This window comes from Anas platyrhynchos, chromosome 39 (genome assembly GCF_047663525.1).
Source record: "Anas platyrhynchos isolate ZD024472 breed Pekin duck chromosome 39, IASCAAS_PekinDuck_T2T, whole genome shotgun sequence".
Taxonomy (NCBI): domain Eukaryota; kingdom Metazoa; phylum Chordata; class Aves; order Anseriformes; family Anatidae; genus Anas; species Anas platyrhynchos.
Genome location: NC_092627.1, coordinates 204,715 through 225,313, shown reverse-complemented (window position 1 = coordinate 225,313; position 20,599 = coordinate 204,715). Strand labels below are relative to the sequence as shown.

The 20,599-nt window shown below is 38.7% G+C and overlaps 1 long non-coding RNA gene across 1 annotated transcript; it reads left to right on the top strand.

Annotated features, from left to right (window-relative positions):
- The first annotated feature begins 5,073 nt into the window (after nucleotides 1-5,073).
- LOC140001241 (uncharacterized) lies at nucleotides 5,074-12,536 on the top strand. The gene is made up of 2 exons (XR_011806328.1): nucleotides 5,074-6,909; nucleotides 7,148-12,536. It is a non-coding gene; the product is annotated as an uncharacterized lncRNA (long non-coding RNA).
- The last annotated feature ends 8,063 nt before the right edge of the window (nucleotides 12,537-20,599 follow it).

Genomic DNA, 20,599 nt, shown 5'->3' with positions numbered 1-20,599 from the left:
ACAGAGGGATTTGGCCAACCTCTTTTCAGTGGTTTGTGGGGACAGGACAAGGGGCAATGGCCACAAAATGGAGCCCAGGAAGCTCCGCACCAACATGTGAAAGAACTTCTTCACGGTGAGGGTGACGGAGCACTGGGACAGGCAGCCCAGGGAGGTTGTGGAGTCTCCTTCTCTGGAGATATTCAAGGCCCATCTGGATGCCTACCTGGGCAACCTGCTCTAAGGAACCTGCTTTGGCAGGGGAGTTGGACCCGATGATCTCTGGAGGTCCCTTCCAACCCCTACAATTCTAACAAAAAGGACTGGTTCATATTCATACTGGTGCCTCAGTGGTGGAAGACGCTTATTAGACTGGCCTAGAAACCTGAAGTAATGTGCTCAGGAGTGCTAGCTAGCATCCCAAAAACTCAGCCCTGTAGAATGCAGTCACGGGAGAAAGATGACAATGCACTTATAACAGATTAGGAAAAAAGCTAGGAAGCAGAAATGGATATTTTTATGGTGTGTACTCTTTTGAGCACCTCAGAAGTTCTTTTCACCTGTCTTGTCTGTGATTCCTCAACTTCATGTTCATTATATAAAGGATTTCTCAGAAAGTCATTTTAGAGAACAAGAAAAGCAAACCATATACACAATCCCATTAAAAATGTCAAGCACAGATAAAAAACATCATACGATGGGTGAACAATGTCTGACAGGTAGGGCTCAGAGGGTTATGTTAAATGGGGCTACATCAGGCTGGTGGCTGGTCACCAGTGGGATCCCCCAGGGCTCCGTTTTAGGGCCAGTTCTTTTCAATGCTTTTATAAACAATTTGGATGTAGGACTAGAAGGTGTTTTGAGCAAATTTGCTGATGACACTAAACTTGAAGTTGTTGACTGTTGAGGGTGGAAAGGCCTTGCAGAGAGATCTGGACAGATTTGTTATAAATGGCTCAGGATTCAAATTAGGATTAAATAAAAAAATAGGATTTATTAAAAGAATATAAAGGAATAGAGGTAAGCAAACAGCGCTGGGTGCACCGGGAGTCTCCGCTCCACCAGGACGCACACCAGTTACATCAAGCAGCTGATTTTTATGCTCCTAGACTAATACATATTCATTACTACTTCTAAAAAAATAGATTATTATAATTAGCTTCCGGGGTCCAGTTCCTCCTACTGGAGCATGCGCACCAGTCTCCTCTGGGGGTCTCTAGGGGTCTTTCATGCTGAAGGCTCGTAGTCTTCCTCTCACCCTTTGTACTCACTCGGCACTATTCCAAGTTTATGGAACACTCTCTACAGGTCTTGTCTCCCAGCCGTCCTTCAGCTTCTTTTTCCTTCCTCTTAATCTCTTGGCCTCCTAGCCAGATACCAAAGATCCGCATAGTATCCCATAACAGTCACTAGTTGTTATCAGTTGTTCTGAAACTCCCAGACATCAAACACAGACAGCTTTCTTATTTGACGCTTCACGAGTAATTAAAACTTTCTTCCCCAGCCATTCACAGACACATCTATAGCAGTGTTAAGTTAATCTCGAAGAAGACAGAAAAAAAACCCTGTAACTGTTAGAAATAGAAGTCCAGAATAACAAAAGCAAACAGGTTCATAAATTTAAGGAGTGTTTTCTGAAGACCTGATAAATTGGCTAGAATGAGGGGGAGACTGGGACACACTGCATCTGTGGTTCAAGAACTAAATTGCCAGTGCAGGACCCAGAGGCAGACAGGATTCAAACAGAATTATTCTTTATGGACACGAATTGTTAACACATTCCTCACAATGCTCATCTTCTGTTGGTGATGTATGAATCTGAATAACAGGTACTTTTGGCTGCAGGAGCTGTGTTCACAACTCTTACTGCTTGGAGCAGACTGCACAGAGAGTTGCACTAACAGCCTGCTAGTGATATGCAGATCAGAAAGTTGGGAAACTGGGTCATTTATGGGAGCTGTCAATCCATGCCATGATGGTGTTGCAACTTGGATTATTGAGGGCTCTTTTTGTAACAGAGTTACTTACTTCCTTGACACATTAGTGAAAGTCTTCTCTCAAGACTATGGCTCTTGCTAATACATGACACAAATGGAAACAATTTCAAATACTTGCCAGCAGGCTTTGCTTCCTTTTACCTTCATGCGGATTTTTCCTGTAGCCTATGTAGTAGGGAATATTGTGTTCAGATAAATAGGGTTTGGGCAACAGGCTGTTATTTACTTCCAATATTTTACCGCACTTCAAAACTCTTACTTGAAAACTACTGTAGAAGTTGAAATGATGCTTCAGGTCATAGTTTGATCTGTGGAATTATGAAACTCCTTGTGGTATTTGATTAAGGAGGCATTGGGGAGGCATTGGGGAGGCATTGGGGAGGCAAGGACAATCCCCAGACATGGACTGTATATCTCGAAACAAGACGCTGCAACTCATGATAAGGAAGCGGCAGACGGACAGAGAAACAAATGGAAGGACTATAAATCTCAAAACTGGACATTGGAATTTGTTATAAAGGTACAACAAATGGAAGAATTAGCAACAACCAGCACTTGCAATTAAGAAACATGCCAGCTCAGCAGATTCCTGACCAAAGGTGAAAAGTACACTGTGAGGAAGACTCGGGGTCTTCCTCCCAAAGACCCCTGCCCACGTCCCAAAGACCCCTGCCCACAATTCTTGGGAGGCTCTACGCAGGCGCAAGGTGCCAAAAGGCTAATTAGCATGAGAAGCGAGGGAAGGGGGGGATAGGTAAGGAATATGTATAGGCGCTTGTAGAATATTGAGAGATTGATTGTATAAATTCAAGACTGCTTTCCGCTTTGGGTATGCACGATAGGTGGAGAGATCCCCCGTGCATCCAGCGCTGCAATAAAGAATATACCACTTAAAGGAATTTCGGCTTCGATCTTTGAATCATATTTGAACACTTTCTTTCTGTGATCAAAAAGCTTCCTTAAACACAGCCTCAAGCTCAATTACACCAGTGTGTTTTTAATTTTCTACGGCTGGTTATTTCTATAGCAATACAGAATAACACTGCTCATAATTCCTGAGGTGGGGGGAACTATACCAGCCTCTGAAAGGGTGCTAGCAAGCACCTCTAATTAGCTGAAAGCTTTTGAGGTATCAGCCCATTGTTTTTTCAGGGAGGGGGGAATGGGAGCCATACTTTGAAACTGAAGTGCTAGGTGCTTAATAAAATGGGTCTGCCAGAATTGTAGGTGTGGTGCTAAAATATGAAGCCTGGCATGGTGGTAGGCCTTGGTGAATCACTGGATCCATCTTTAGGTGTTGCAGAAGTGGGATAATTTGATCCTGCTGTAATATGAATAGTATTGAAATGTCCTACCAACTGAATTAGCAATGTTAACAACTATCTGCGACTCAACTAGAAAATAACCTGCAATCTCATGTATTTGCAATTCACTTTATAAACTCATTGCCATCCATGATGATGATGATGATGTAGAAACACCGAATTCAGGAATAAGATTTTGTAAATTGATATCATGTTGTCACTGTAGTATTTCAGTGAATTGGAACAGCAGAATTCCATGGGTAGTACTTGTTAAATGTACTTGTCAGCTGGGCTCTTAATTGCATGCCAACTACGATAAGACAGCAAAGGTATACTTACTGGTGTATTTATATTGGTGTATTTATAGACGAAAGAAGGGAGTTTGCAGCCACTTTATGTACCTGTGTAGAGGTTCAGCTACGTGTAATTGTTTTCAGATTGTATGTGCAAAAAGAAGGATTTGGCAGCATTAGCCACTGCTGCCACTGTACAAATAAAGACTGTTGTGCCGTTGTACTGTTTACATTAACTATAAATACACCACAGTAGAGAGAGACTAGAAATTCCAAGCTTTTACTGAAGAGTCATACTATAGTTCTTTTTTTTTTTTTTTTCTTAAGCCAAGCACAGCAGGGAGTCTGCAGACAAAACTTTGAGTGTTGTCTGCTTTAGAGCAACATCCAGCATCATAAGTTCTTGTGGAACATGACTGAGCACTTTTATCTGGTGCTTTTTCTTGCTGTAAAGATGCACCTGTAATCTTTTCTCTGAGCTTCAAGTTTCAACATATTTCGTGTCCAGCTAGTAAGAGCATGAAGTCTCTCAACTTTAACTAATTTCCTCAGCTGGTTAACTATATAGTTATTTAGCATTAAAATATTTGTCAATGTATGCACACGTGTGCATATGTGCACAGTCTTGTCTGCACAAAAATCCAAATGTATCCTGTTCTGTCATTGAAAGAGTGACAAATATGAATTACTTATGATGTAGATATGATTGACCTGTATTTTCTAGATACATAGTTGTGGTCTGATCAGCTAATCTGAATATCAGCATCAAGTAGATTCACAGCTCAATGGCCGTTTTCTCCTAAGATGACCAGCTTCATCTTCTCTTCTTTTGAGAGAAATGGAGTTGAGTAACTTTGTGTGACGAGAATGCTCTTTTCTGTAACCTTTTTGTCTCCTGTAAACTTAAGAGTAGAGCATGGTTCTTTCATCTCTGAAAAGTGAAATGACATATTCCTTTTAAATCATTATTTTGGGGAATGGTCTCTGCCATGCTATTGTTGCATGTTGACATACCTGAGTATATATGGAGCACCTATACAATTTTGGACTGGAGAAATTCTGGAGTTAAGTGGTAAAGAGAGCCTGTGGAAACTTCTGCAGAGTCTCATGTTCTTTTGTAATAGTACTTAATAAGGAACAGATTTGTAGGTTATCTAAGCAGATAACTCAAGAACTTGTTTCAAACTCTAAAGATTCCTTTTGAACAGTAATTTCAAGAAGTATGTATTATCTCACTACACCTCTGTCATAATATGTCAGCATATCTAGATGTCTGTTTTCTATGAAATTTGTAATCAGAGATGGATATCATCACTTTCAATACTCTGCTAATTGACCAAACTCTGCATGGAAAAACTGCAGTTGGACAAACATAGATATACCCAGGATCTAGCTTTAATGTTAGGTAAATGATTTGATCTTTAGAATGGTGTCCCAGGGATGTACGTTGCTTTTAGCTACAGGCAACAACAGAAGGCATAAGTGTTGCTCAGTTCCGTCTCCCCCCAGTGTATCCTCTGTGTCTTGCTGTAAGAACAGGTGAACTTGATGTTTGTGGACGGTACCAGCTGAAATGCTGGGTTCACCTCCCTGTGGAGAAAACTGCTTGCTGAATCTCCAGTGCATTGCAAACAAAATTAAACTTCTTGTAAAAGAAGAGATAAGGCTGCTTACCCCAAACTGGAGCTTGTGTATGTGTATTATCTACTTCATTTTTAAATTGTGTTTGTCAGGCTCTGGGGATGGCATCTGAAATAGTTTTTAAGCACTAAATTATTCTATTCTATTCTATTCTATTCTATTCTATTGTGTCTTTTTCCGCCCAGAACATGAAGACCAGCTTCTTTTAGAGCCACCTTTTTTTTCCACAAAATCTCTCAAGAGCGAATGTATTAGCCTAAAATGTGTTTGGTAGATTGTTGTTGTTGTTTTTTTTTTTTTTTTTTATGTAATTCTTCTTTATTTACCTAAGGTAATACAGTGTAGTCAGTTACAATATAAATAAATTATACTGTATCTTTTTGATTTCTCCCTCATTCCCCCAATTCCAGCCCTGTCTTATGCTTTTTGAGCCAAAAAAAAAACACTTCTGTGGTTTAATGATATGAATTATTGCTTGTTTGATCAAACAATGTTTTCATTCTACCTTCTGTGCTACTTTCCCAGGAAACTGATAATTAAAAGAAGCCAGCTCAGTAGAATTTCAGACATGGCAATGGAATCTGCTCTAATCAGTTCAGTCCCTACCACTGCATCTCGTTTTGCCTTACTACAACTGGAAAGTGATACTGATTCAGAGCCTGGAAAAGGCAGAAGTGGCCGACGTGCTGGTAAATCTCTAGCTTCAGGGTGTAGATCTATAAATGTGAAGAAAAGAGAGAAAAGAAGAAAAAGGAGAGAACAGCAGCAGAGTGAGGCCAATGATGTAAAGGGATTGTATTTTCAACAGTGAGTAAGGTTGTTGTCTCATCAAGAGTTTTTGCTGTCCCTGAAAAGTCATTGGTTTTGGTTTTCCCTGTGAAAGAAGAACTACTTAATCGCAGATTACATCTTTACATTGTCCTGTCTTATGTTTCTGAGAAGTACTTACACGCTTTAGGGAACTGAAGCTGGAAATACACCTTTTTGTTTCAGTCATTTCACAGCTTAGCTTTCTAAATGTCTCTTTGTTTATCAAGTCTTTAGGGTGGAGTAAGCTCTGTGCACTTACAAATTGCTAAAGCAGTGTTCCATGTCATGAATGGGACCGACTCGGTCTTATCTGTTGTTTTTCATATACAAATCTGACAGAATCCGTTCGCGTTTTGCTCCTTGAGCTCTGTCGGCATTGTGTCTACAGATGTGTCTGTGTGTGGACGTGTGCCTGGGCACTCCCGGCGGCTGCTGGGCCAGCAGCTGCGAGCAGTTGTGAGCGTGGCTCGCCTACTTGGAGACCGCTTGTGTTTGAGGGAAAACTCAGCCTTTACCGCTGAGCTCCACCGGAGCCGTAAGGAGACGCTCTCCTCCATGACGAGCGCGGCGATGGAAGCCGCATTTCGCACCCCTGCTTTGACCACAAGCAGACGGCCCCCTCCACCCTCCCCAGGACTCGAGGGCGAGCTGTGCGCGTCCCTGGGGGCCGGGGGCTGCCCCCCGGTGTCCCCTCACACCCACCCCTCAACCCCCGCTCCGCCCGCGCCCTCCTGCCGCGGGGGGCCGCTGTGCGCGGCGGGGCGGCGCCGCCGAAGGTTGCGGCCGTTGCCTAGCGAGGCGCTGTCACCAGCAGCGCGGGCGGCCCAGGCGCGGCCCGCCGGCCCCTCAGCCCGCCCGGAGGCTGCCTCCCGCCGCCCGGAGCAGGTTTGGAGCGGGGAGCGACGGGGCCGGGGCCGGGGCTGGGGCTGGGGGGAGCCGCCCCACAGCGCCGCTGAGCCGGCATTTTGCTTGGTGTTTGTTTGAGGAAGTAGGAAATGGGATCTCTCCCCTCCTCCGCCCCTCCCCTCCCGCGACTGGTTTGGGTGTCATTTTGGGAGGGGGGGGGAGTCAGTAAGTTTTCAGTATGTGCTCGTGATTGCCGTGCCCTTTCTGAAATGAGCAGGATTTCAGGCTCTTGCAAAGCCTCCTTGACTGAGAATCAGCAAGAGAAGAGCAGAAGATGTGTTTGGGATCCGGCAGCATTTGATACCCATCGAGGCTTTGGAGTGTTTCTGGTAGACATTTGTAAAGAAATCCTATTCGATGCTTCTTCTTGTGCTTCAGAATTAATCCGTGGGGGGCAGTATAAGGAGCCATGGTTGCTGAAATATATAACTAATAAAAAATAGTTCCATGTGGGCATAAACAGACGGATTAAAATCAGAGGAATGCTTGGTGTGTAGTAATCACAACTATTTAAAATCATACCCCCCGTGTAAGCAACACGACAGCTTTCTGTGCTTCTGAAATTCTAAATACTTGGCCCTTGTAAGCAGAAGATGGCTTTCAAGCACGTGTGTGTCTATAGGTATTAATTCCGGATAAAAAGGTTTTTTTGAATAATTTCTGTTGCCTATGCATCGGTACTGTAGCAGTGAGAAAATAAGGTTCATTGTAAGTCTATGCTTTATCAAGAGTTCATTAACAAGATCTTACAATATTGTTGCTTCATCCGGCAGTATAACGTCCAAACAGAAAGCCTGACCACTTTCAGACCAAAGGTTAAGTCTGCTAGCTTAGAAGGTAATAGAAGCAAAATTAGTTTCTGCACTGGTTTAACAGTTGTTAACATATCTGCTTTTTTATCACAGTTCCTTTCCAGGGTGTAATGTTGCTTATGTGCATCACTCTTCATGCTGATAAATATTTTAAATTACAAACAAACTTTGATTATCATACTTATCCACTTATCCAAAGCATAGAGAAGCATAACTAGAAACATGGGAAAATGATATGCATAAAAGCAACAGACAAATGCAGCAAGCATAATTTAGGTGATTTAAAATGTAAGGATTTGGACCTAAGAAATATTCTGCCAAAAGTCTGTAAAAGTTGGTTTTATTATTTACTGAACTATAAAATACAAAGTTTAGAAATGTAAATTTTGCACAGTGCAGATGACACACGATGTGAAAGTAAGCAAGTCACTATCACATTCCTTCAGAGACTGATGACGTCTAGTTGCATGATAAATGTGCCTTAGGGAGGCTGTGGTAAGCTCTCATAGGACTAACATGAAGATCAGTGTTTGCCTTGTGGCAAGCAGGTGTTGGAATAATTCGTTAAGTTTTCCTTTAAGAGCACTGTGTAAAAACAATAAGGCTATGCAAAGGAATAGTAAATGTTGCGAAATAAAAGGAAGCTGATTATGCTAGGTGAAAGGCCACAATCTCCTTTAAGCACCTGCAAGAACAACTGCAAAAATGCTGATGTTTATAAAGTAGCCTGCTGGGACTATAATGAAGATGTCAAAACCTCAGGCGGGCAGCCTTTCTTTAGTCCCCTTAAACCATCTGTGGATAATGTGTGGAGGGGGGGATGATCTCACAAACCATGTAATCACAAATTTCGTGTCTTTTAGTCTCTTAAAACAAATATAAAAACAAAGATCAAAGCCACCATCTAGACTGTGCTGATTGACTTTTTGAAGAACAGCCCAAAGCTAGCATAAGCAAGCATTCAGAGTTCTAAACAATCAGTATCAAAAAAGACTAAACAAGAACATGTTTATCTACCAAATATCTTCTTGTATCCTTTTTCTGTTTAAATCTTCAGCCAGCTGGACATTCAATTTATTGAAAGCATGCCTTCATTTACTAAGAACATGAGTATATTCTTATGGATATGAAAATATATATTTATAGACAAAGTAGAGAGAAAATACATATTAAGCTGTACATAAAATGAGGCAAATGGCTGAGAAAATATGTACTCAGGCAATGCATCAGCTGGTTATCTTTATTTTTTCTTTTTTTTCTTTCTTTTTTTTTTTTTTTTTAAATGGGAAGTTTTTATTACAACTTATTACATAGCTTGTAAAGTAATGTAAAATCTCTGATGTAAAGTCTTATATTTCATATTGAAATGCAAAGAACCTGGAATTAAAACTACCACTTAAAGATGATATTTTTATGGAAACTTGAATCCTATCACTGTTTTTGATTCGAAGTGTTCTGAATCATTATTTCTCATAATTACATGCAAATTAACATCTCATATGAACACATGGATTTCTATTTTATTTCATTAAGAGACAGAAAATAGCAATCACAAACAAAAAGTAACTGAACTCTTTCCAAAGTCTGAAAGTCTACAGACAAAATTTGCTTTGGTCTTTCAATAACCCAAGCACTTGCCCAAATTTTTAATCTTTCTGGATCCTGCTTCTCTGCAAGTCTTCCAATGTTTTTGCTAGACATAGCCTGATTTCATATGGCAATAAATATTTAAAACAAGAACAGACCCAAAAGCACAGATTTCCTGCAACAGACACCGAGATTTAACTCTGAGTTTTTCACTAATCCAGGAGCTCCAATCGTCAAAAATAATTTACAGCCTTTTTTGTCTTGGTCCCTCATTAGCTATGCTAAATGTCCTTGGCATCAAGAAATGAAGTAGCCATTTGCTCACTGTAGTATCCTTTGAATGGCTGTAAACCAGTAACATCAGGAAAGGTACTGCTTTGCCTCATTAGATTTATTGAACTAGCAGGGAACCATTCTGTTGCATGACTGAAGTCACTATTTGACTAAGTAAACATTTAATGTATTTTAACTAATGTTTCATGCCTACTCACAGCTTACAACTATTGCAACTATATATTTCAGCCATTTTCCTTTTTTTTCCATAACTGCCTCTGATTTTCTTCAGTCTAAACAAGACAAACTATAAAAAGGTCTTGCTCTGCCAAACTGCCAACCTGCATTGGTAATTTACATATTAATAATTACATACATAAAAGAGTAAAGCATTACTTAGCACAATTCATTAACAAAAAGCAGTTTGCATGTTGCCAGAGTTGAACATCACACAAGAATTGCAAGACCTGTCGCCTTTACATTAATATGCAATGCAGGACTTCAGCAGGTGCTCTACCTCCTGAAATCATTTTCATGAACAATTCGTCATGAAAAGTATTCTGATGGAAATATAATTTGCAATAGAGACCAGTGAAAAAATCAGATGTTGTCTCTGGCAACTGTACCAAAATTTCCAGTCACTTGTATGGGTCAAAAAAAAAATTAAATCCAGTTCCATACCCTCACGTCAAATAAAAAGATAAACTTATTAAGTACTGTCCATAAGGATATGAGTGTTTTTATCTGCTTTTCATGAAAAACAAAGAAAGAAAAACACACGCACCCTATCCCAAAGTATCACCTCTCCTAAGGCTTGAAATTTGCTTTTAATTGAAGTTTTAACACATCTGTGCTCCATTCCTACCTCATCTCTGTGTGCCAATGGTGTCCATACAGAAATACATACTTCATAAGAGAAAAAGAAAGATGATGACAGTTCCCTTGATCAATTTTTAGCAGGCTCCTCTAGGCAGCTGTAGCTTTAATCCCAGAGTCAGAAATTAAGACTAAATCTGTGAAGAAGTGCATTAAACAAATTTCACCCACTATGAGGGTGGTGAGGCAGTGGTACAGGCTGCCCAGAGGAGCTGTGGGTGCCCCATCCCTGGAAGTGCCCAAGGCCAGGCTGGATGGGACTTTGAGCAACCTGGTCTGGTGGGAGGTATCCCTGCCCATGGCAGAAGGGGTGGAACCAGGTGGTTTTAAGGGCCCTTCCAATGCAAACCATTCTGTGATTCTATGAATTGTTGGAACTGTACTGTAGCATTCCAGCCAAGCTTTGTGTACTGGGTACACATGGTAAGGGTTTGGCTGCAGGGGTGAGCAGAGCCCAGCAGCTGCCTCATGTCAGAGCAGAGCTAGCTCCGGCCGGCTCCAAAAGGTTCTGGCTGCTGGCCAGAGCTGAGCCAGAAAGTTTAAATCACGAATTTAAACTTTCCACTTACCACAGCAAACTTCTATGTATGTCACCTGTTGGTTGCTTAGATCTCTTCCTGATGCACAGTAGCGCAAGGCTCAATTTTAAAAAGTCCCTTATTAGGAAACCAGGATGAATGTGACAAGGAGGGAACAGTTTATCACTTCATTCTTTCTCTAACTATCTCCCATTCTTCACTTCTAGGGCAGGACGCTCAATTCACTATGAGCAGTAAAAAAAAAAAAAAAAAAAAGGCAACAGGCTGTAGCCACCAGGAAAAAAACAGCTATGATGGAAAGCCTTCAAGGTAAATCATTAGCTCCTAGACCTTTTTAAGTCCAGTCAACTGATCTCGTCATAAAATGAAGATGAAAGACATGGTCAATACAAATTCAGAAAATGGTAGAACAATCTGTTTCTTCAGACACAGAACGTCTGCATCCAGCTAGTTTGCAAGTAATCCGATGTGCACAGGAGGATCAGGTGGCGCAGTCAGTTTACTGCAATACCACTTTTCTCAACTTATAACTTTGTAAGTGCCTTGTTTTATCTCTGCTTGTCAAGCCTTTTGTACCAGGTATGTTTTTGTACTGTGCCTTCTGCCTGTTCAGGAGAAAGCAGAATGATAAGGACAATATGCTTGCTTGCCTACTGCATGCTACAGTAGACAAATCATGGAAACCTTAAACATGGAAGTTAAAATTTTCATGAACGTCTTAAAAACAATAATAGGAAACTTCTTTAATAGTTGCTATGATCAATCTAAGCACAACTTTTAATTTCCAGACCACTTGTTTTCAATTTTTCATTTCTAGACTATGTCTTTCTAACTGTGGGATGGGAAGTGGACAATAAAATTAAAAAGAATCATGGATGGATTGAAGATAAATTAATACTGATGAAGATATATTTTTATTAACAGGCTGTGAGCTGTGTCTATTTTCAGATTAAAGTTTGCTATAAAAATACGAAGCCAGCATAAGTTTAAAGCCTTCAAATATATTTTGGGTATTTGCATAATTACACTTGCAAATTAAAATTCCACTATTAAATACATATATATACAAGCACACCTTTTTATTACTTTTTTTTTTTTTAATGGATCGGCACTGGACATTTTCTGTAACAAATCTTTAAATGACGTTTAGATGTAGAGCTTAGTGATATGGTTTAGTGGAGGACTTGTTAGTGTTAGGTCAGAGGTTGGAATAGGTGATACTGGAGTCCTCTTCCAACCTAGATGATTCTGTGATTTTGTAAAATATGAATGACCGTGATTTTACCACACTTATTACAAATAATTAAATATCATGCCAAGTTTATTACATCAAGGCACATATCTTTGTTGAAGAAGATAACCACAATGCAATTTTAACATTTAAATGATAGTACCCAGCACCTCAATTAACCTAGTGCTCATGGCACTGAAAGGAAAAAAAAAAGACAAAGAACTCCATATGCATCTGCACATTTCTTAGCAAACAGCAAATTAATTCTGAGTGAGCAGTTTTGAAGTTAGATACATCATGCATTTGTGTCTCTTGGTAAGAAGTCAGTTTCTCTCGTATGCACGGTTGAGCTACAAAATAAGGAATTACCAAGCACCTGACCTGTTTTATGTCCACACAGATATGGAAATCAAGCTGAATTGTTTGCAGTTTCTATCTTTTCTAGAAACCCTAACAGAACGCAATGAGGATAACACAGGTTTAATTCCTATTTTCCAGACAAATGGCAGTCCTCCCTCTAACATAGTCTATACTTACGGGTTTAGCTTTAGACAAGTGTACTTCAGAGAACTGAAAGGATTGGCCATCTTAATGGTAACAAAGGAATTTCTCAGAATTACTGACCACAGAGATTCATAGGAGCAAAGAGTAAGAAAAGATTTTGTAAAGGTTTGTGTACTCTAGGAGACCACAATCTCTTTGTCCCCTCCCCCCCCCACCGCTATAGCCAGAATTGCAAATGGCTCTGTAAATGTTATGGAGAGCTTTTCTGAAATCAATTCTAATAGCTTTGAATATAACTATAATCAGATTTTGTTTAAAGCTCTTGATATGTTCTTTGCACAGGATGGCTATCGGGCACATATAATTGAACATTATATAATAAAGAAAAAATACATTGGCTTTTTGTTCTAGGCACTAGTTTCCATGGACTACTTCTCATTGTATATTACCATTTTCATAAAAGCAGCTCCAAACAGTTGCAAAGACTTATATATGTAGTCATTGTTTTGCAACGCCCACAAGCTTTAACATTTCAGTTGTTCAGAATCTTACTGGCCTATGCCCCTTTCCCCAACAAAGGAAATAAGGGCACAAAAATAATTTCTCTTCTTGTTTTCTAATGTCTTAGAACAACACATATTCTACCTACACCTGAAGAGGCAACAAGTCACCAAATTTCAGGAAGCATAAAGCATTTAAGCAGGGAAGTCATGCATACACTATTTGGCATGTGTGAAAACCATTCAATTTCAAACATTCTTATCTGTATGGAGAATTTAGGCACTTCAGCAATTCCATGCAAATGGTCCAATACTGCTTTCACCATGTTCTCTCTTAAATAATGTTAACCTCATTCATCTCCAGAATCACAAAATTGGTGCAGTTTACTAAAATTTTGAATGAATTCTCCACCTATTTCCAACACTTGCTTGGAAACAGAGCTGAGAGTGACACCTTACCAAATATGTTTCATTTAGAAAAGATTAGAAGACAAAACGTAAGTTTACTGCAAGGAAGTACATAAATTTTAAATTAGTTAGAAATATTAGTACACACAAAAAGCAATATACTATTTTGAATAAATTCCTGGTGCATTACTAAGTAACTTTAGGTAAAATAATGTTTATCTAAGAGAAACACGGAATTGCTTTACAGGCAAGGAGTAACCTAAAGAGGGGAGGCTTAGTTTAGATATAAAGAAGAAATTATTTGCTCTGAGGGTGGAGAGGTACAGCAACAGGTTGCCCAGAGAAGCTGTGGATGCACTTACCCACAGAGAAGATGTGGAACACTTCCCCACCCCTGGAAGTATTCAAGGCCAGGCTGGATGGGTCCTTGGGCAACCTGGTCCTTGGGCACCAGGGAGGTGTCCCTGCCCTTGTCAGGGGGCTTGGAACTCAATTATCTTTAAGGTACCTTCCAAACCAAACCATTCTATGATTCTGGGATTCTCACATCCTCTTTCCTTACTACCCTTTTGGAAGTCAGTACTCTTCAGACAGCTGCAGGCCCTCTTTCAACTTACATTTCTGGGAACAAAAACAAATTTTCATGTTGAATTTATGTCTCACTTTTGAGTATTTGGGCTCCTCAGTGTTGTATTTGTAAATATTTCATTTCTCTGAGTTTGCCCTTTAAAAACCAAGGGCATTAAAGATCTCTTCCTGTTTACCCATTTAAGTTAAAGCAAATCAATGAAGAATCATAGGATCTAAAGTTCTTTTGTTTTTTCCTAAATTTTTTCTTAATCCTCAATATCAGATTTGTCATGGCAAAGAAATCAATGAAGATACTGGTTGAATGTCAGTACCTAGGCTCTTGGATTATTACTACCATTTTTTTCCCCATAATCCATATTTAGAAAGCTAAAATGTCATATATGACTAGAGTGAACACTCCTATCTACTTTTTTCCCTTTAATACTGTTAGAGAGATCTACAGTTTCCAAAAACTACCTCATCAGAAATTCCTTAGTATCTCTTCCAGACTTCACTGACTCAAGAAACAATGTTATTGACCACACATCTTAGCTTCCTTTCTATTTTCTCTGAACATCATCTTAATTTTTGTAATTACTTTCGTTAGTTAACCTATAGAGCTGGGGTTCAAGCAGATCAAGTTCCTATGTCTAGACATATGTTCCTATGTCTATGAGACTTCCCCCATTCCACACGAACACCTCTATAGTGGCATGCTGACCACAACTAATTAATAATCAAATCCATTCTTCAATGGAGTTACATATCTGGTTATCCCTATTATCAGTATTTATATCTTCCTTTTTCCCTTGCCACTTCTCCTATTACTCTTTTGCTATTTTTACTACATTTGCCATTTTCTTTTTTTAAGTCTTCTTAAGTACTAAGTTAGTTTAAAAGAATTCATTACTTCTTCCGAAGTCTCATTTTTGACACTTTCTTTTACTATTTTTCCACTCTCAATTTGAAGATTACACTATTGCAGTGGAATCTATCCATCATGAAGAGCTTGATTTCGTTGAATGTTACCTTGTAGTCAGGTATTCTAAATGAATCTTGAAGTGATTTTTGTTTCTTTTTTAACTTTTATTTATTTATTTATTTATTAAGGGGATTAAAATAATTTCACCCATATAGCCCCAGCACCTTTCCTAATCTTGGGCAATTACTCGTTAGAGCAAATAATTGTCATTTGTTCCAAGTACCAGTCTTTGCTAGTAGTGACATTGTTACCAGCTTACCGTCCCCCTCCATACTAGACACCCAAAATTTTCTTTTTAAGTGAAAGAATGTCCTTCTAGAGAATGGAAGTTTTTACCCTGACATCTTTTAAGGCACTGATCCTTTATTTCCGTCTTACTATTCTAATCTTACTAATTACTATTTAACCCCCAAACTACTCTTTCCCATTATGTTTTTGTTTGTTTGTTTGTTTGTTTTTAACATAATTTGCAAATTGCTTTCAGCAAGACATTAAAGATAATGTTATTTCATTAATTTAAAATTAGTCAAGGTGATTCTCATGATATTTTCTGTTGTTCTTATGCACAAATTGCAAAACACAACTTTTATTAGCCTCACACTGAATTACTTAATTACAGGATGAAATCATATTCAGTAATAACAACTAAAGCACTTAGCCGTGTTCAAGAATGAAGTGAAAATCATTTAGATTCTTGCAAGTGGGTTCTCAGAGTTCCAATACATTTTTAAAGATACTTTTATATCACATAAAATGCATTCTTTTATATGATAGGACAATCCATAACAGAAGAAAATGAAGATCTTCATCCACTACAGCACTCTTTACTCTGAAAGAGAATGTCATGCTATAACCATTACAAAGAATTTCATTATTCTCTCAACCACAGCAGCCACCCAGTGGCTACTCTTTTTAATACTCAGACACGCATAAAACCAGGAATTTAGGAGATGGTCAGAACTTGCAATTTTCAGTGATAGCCTCTTGCATTAAATATTCCTTTTATGTGAAAGAGGAAATAAAGCCATCAACATTTTTTCTTTGGAAGCAGACTCTACACAAACATTCAGAAGAAGAGGAAGAAGAAAAAAACAAAGATATGGATGTAAATGTTGTGAGGCTCTTTTGTCATTACTGTTTATATATATATATATATAAACATATATATAAACATATATAGTGTCTGTTTGCTTTTCTTTAAATAAGAGACTGTTAATAAGAAGATATATTGTTAATAAAGTTTTAATAGGAAAATATTTCTGTGTGATAGGCTATTTTTTTTCTTTAAACTATAAATCTAGAGAGAAAAAAAAAGTTATTAAATGGAAAAAAAGTTATTAATGGATGTTAAAAGTATCAAGAAATTTAGACCAACAGCACTGACAGATGTTTCTGAACTACATTATAACTCGTTATGAAAGTTTTGCAACAGTTCTCAATCTTGCAGGAACATAAGAGAATTTATTTCATGCCTTATTTAAGTGTCTTTTTGCGTAGGTGCCAGAAAATGGCTTCATATCCAAAAGCTTGCCTGTTTTTTTTTTAACTGTATTGGTCTAGCTAAAAATGTTACTCTCCCTGCCATTTTTGCCTTGAAGATATCCGTAAACCTTCACAGTTTCAATATTAGTGATTATTAGACACTTTAATATTTATAAAGCAATTATATACAGCCAAAGAGGAACTTAAATAATAAAATTCATTTAAGATGACAAGAAGCATGAAGTTCTTCATCCACATTCTTATGATCTTCCAAATACTCTACTTGAAACCACTTCTTTCCATTTTCTAAGTTCCGAGTTTAACAAAATCTGTGTACATAATGTTTCAATAATGAGGAAAACCTCTATAAAATTCAAAAACTATAACAAATATAAATTATTATCAATGAATAATGCATGTTACTACCAGGCAAGAAGTGACAGACGATTACAAAGAAAAGAACCAATACACTTTGTTGTAAATGGCATCGGTTTCTGCTGTGCATACCTAAGTATGTTGGAAGATATATACTTATTGTTACAGGAGTTCCCTCCAGCAATCTTAATATTTGGAAACTGCTATAGTGCACTCTCATTTCAATTGAATGAATGCCATTCTTTGATATTCCTGTATAAGAAACAGAATCAGGAATGATTCTTTGAAATATAAACTTGTGTAATAATTTTGCGTTCTTTCACGTTATTACTAGCCTCTACAACTGTATTACTTGTGCTTTCAGTAAACTGATAAAAATTTTTGCCATTTCATCTATAATGATAATGATCTCTAGGAAACAAAATACATAATTAAAAAATCATAAGCTGACCTTCAATGTATGTTTGACCAAAGTCTGGAATTTCTCTTTGAACTGAATCTGATAATTGTGTTCTGTGCTAGAGACGATCACGTACAGTCAGGACTATGCTGCAGCTTCCTTGACACAAAGCTACACAGTCAGTGTCACCAGTCTTCCATACATGTGTAGGACAAGCCCACTTTCTGCATCAAGCTGAGTGAAGGTCTACATGAAGTCTTTTAGCAGCACCTACAGATTCCTGTTTTTTTTTTTTGTTTGTTTTGTTTTGTTTTTCTCTCAGAGATAGCCACTTCTTTTTGTCACATTTTCTGCTTACTTAAATTTCTTTTTCTTCTCCATCATTATTAGCCCCCAACTTCAAGATGACCCATTTATTTCTGCCCATTTTTCTTTGTAGAGGGTTCAGAACCTCTAACTGAGAACCCAGGAATCAAACATTTTGACACATCTACTTGTTGGTTTGACACCTGGAATTTGATATATAAGTTCAGGTTGAGGAACTGGTATGTTCTCCAAAGCAGACTGCAGGCAACACACAAAAAGTTAATGGAAATATGTAATTTCTTCATACATCATCCCTTCTCATGGAGGAAAGTAGTTACTAACTTATCTTTGTTCAACTCCTTAACCTGAAACTACTTGCTCTCAATAATTTATATTTGACTTTAATTACGTTTCAGTTCTAAGTTCCAATGAATTCTGATAGACCATATTACTGAAAACATTTGCTTAGTGTTTGCATCATTTAACCAAGGCTAGGGTCGATAAATATTAGCTAGCAGTAGGCCTACAGTCCTAATTTTTATTTTTTTTTAAATTCCTTCTGCTGGACTACAGTACTACCTGAAGCTATGACTTCAGTTTTTCCACTGCAACATGCTTAGCCACTGACAGACTAGGCTGTTGTATGGATAATACCCTTGCCAGAATTTTAAACCCTGCCCAGTGAGATTCAATTTTTATTGGACATTGGAATTAATAATGAAATCAGTTCTTAACTGAATTTAGCAAATCCCAAAGACCTTAAATTCTCTAATACTTGATTTTTTATTTTCCACTTGGAGTTTCTGAAACAAAATGAGAATAATATTAATAAAGTAGTGGAAGTAAACAAAACCAAGCATTAATATTGGATTAATATTAATGATCCAATTAATGGAGCAGTTTGTCATTCACTGATGGATCATCAGATTAGCCATAAAACATGCAACATGTTACAAAGAAGGGTTCAACATATCCACTATATAGAATAAACAACTGATGTAGTGTATGCCTCTGTACCTGATGTACGTAGTGTATAAGTGAATGAGAAATTTGGAAGAAGCAATAAAGTAGAGTGAGCCAGAGCACAAGACGGTATGAGAGATGAAGAGGGACAATGTGACTGTGTAAGAAAAAGACTTGGGCAAGCACACAAGACTAAGCATGAAGAAGCACGTGTGAGAAAGACAGAGCAAGAGAGCACGTGCCCATGACTGAACACAAAGGAGCATACAAAAGACTGACGAACAGCAAGTGAAAGGGCAAGAGCCAAGACAATGAGAGACAGCAAGTGAGCCAGAGGTAAAATGAAGAGAGTGCGTAACAGAGGGCACACGGGGGAAGGGGTGCACACCCAATGATGGCATGAGAGCACAACAGAGATACAGAGCACAAGGTCTCTTCTCTGGTATCTCTTTCAAAAATCAGCACATTATAGCATCCAGATATTTTCTCATATTAGGAAAAATCAGGCAATGTTACCCACATGAGTGATCACCACTCAAACACTGTAACTTCACATAGCATTTGGCATGAAAGGCAAATTACTGGTTTGGAAGGCGGGGGGGTTAAATCTGACAGGGAGCTAACACACACACAAGTGAAAGAGGAACTCTTCACACGCTACTTTCGTGTACAAACAAGAATTTCATCACGGAGCAAAAACATATAGTAGCAATAGCACAGGTGTCCTATGATCAGCAATATCAACAATAAAACCACTATCTTACCAAAGACAGGAGAGAATATTTAAGGTTTTAAAAACAGAGTCAAAAGTTAGTAATTATTTAAAAAAAAATGACTCACCCACTCACCTAGTGCATTTTAAATTGGAGAGCAAAGTTAGGAGAAAGACAGCAGCTGTCTCTTTCACCAATTACCTGCCAGTGCTAAAGTACTACATTTGCATCCACAAAATGCAATGCAAAACTAAATTTTACTGCATTAAGAGAACTGCTTAGTCTATCGCTTCACAGTTCAGAGAAAACATAGAAGACCCAGAACAGAATCTTGATGCACTTCTGTTTTAAAATGCAAGTCCTGACAACCTGACAATGTTTCATGTAGCCCCTTTATCTCAAAAAATATATAATAATAATAAAAATTAAAATTAAAAATCTCTCTCTCATATGAAACTTGAGCTATCCCAGAATGTATTGTTTCATTTCCAGCACACATGAAATGTAACAAGATATTGCACTTTGGTTGCCTTTTAAAAACAGAAGCACAGCAGAACTCAACATTATCCATAATCCTTTCATTCACATATTTCCTCTCACCTCTTTCATTTTTTAATCAGAGAATTGAATTATTATTGGCCTTAAAAGGCTGATACTTTACCACATCTTGCAAAGTACAAAAGCAACTTTACCTTTTCCCTGCTGCAGCCTGCCTTTTGTTCTTCTTAGATTAGTCATTTTTAAAATCTTCTCCACTGTGAAATCAAACAGGTCGCGCAGGCAGGGCGAGCAGGAAGGGAGGAGAGCAACCCCCGCCCACACGAACGCCTCTTAACGACGGTCTTTAGCTAGGCGATAATGGTCTCCACAAGGCACGGAGCGCTCTGCAGGAGGTCGGTACACACCCAGACCGACTGCCCGTTAAAGAATGCAGCGGTTCAGGTCACCGGATGCAGGGAGTGTCAGAGCCTGCTGCTGCCGTCGGCGGGAGGCAGAGACACTGCGTGCGTGAGATGTGAGCAAGTGGATGACCTGATCCGCATGGTGGCGGAGCTCAAGGAGGAGGTGGAGAGGCTGAGGGCCATCAGGGAATGTGAGCGGGAGATAGACTCCTGGAGCAACTCCCTGCAGGGCCTCAAGGAGAGGTA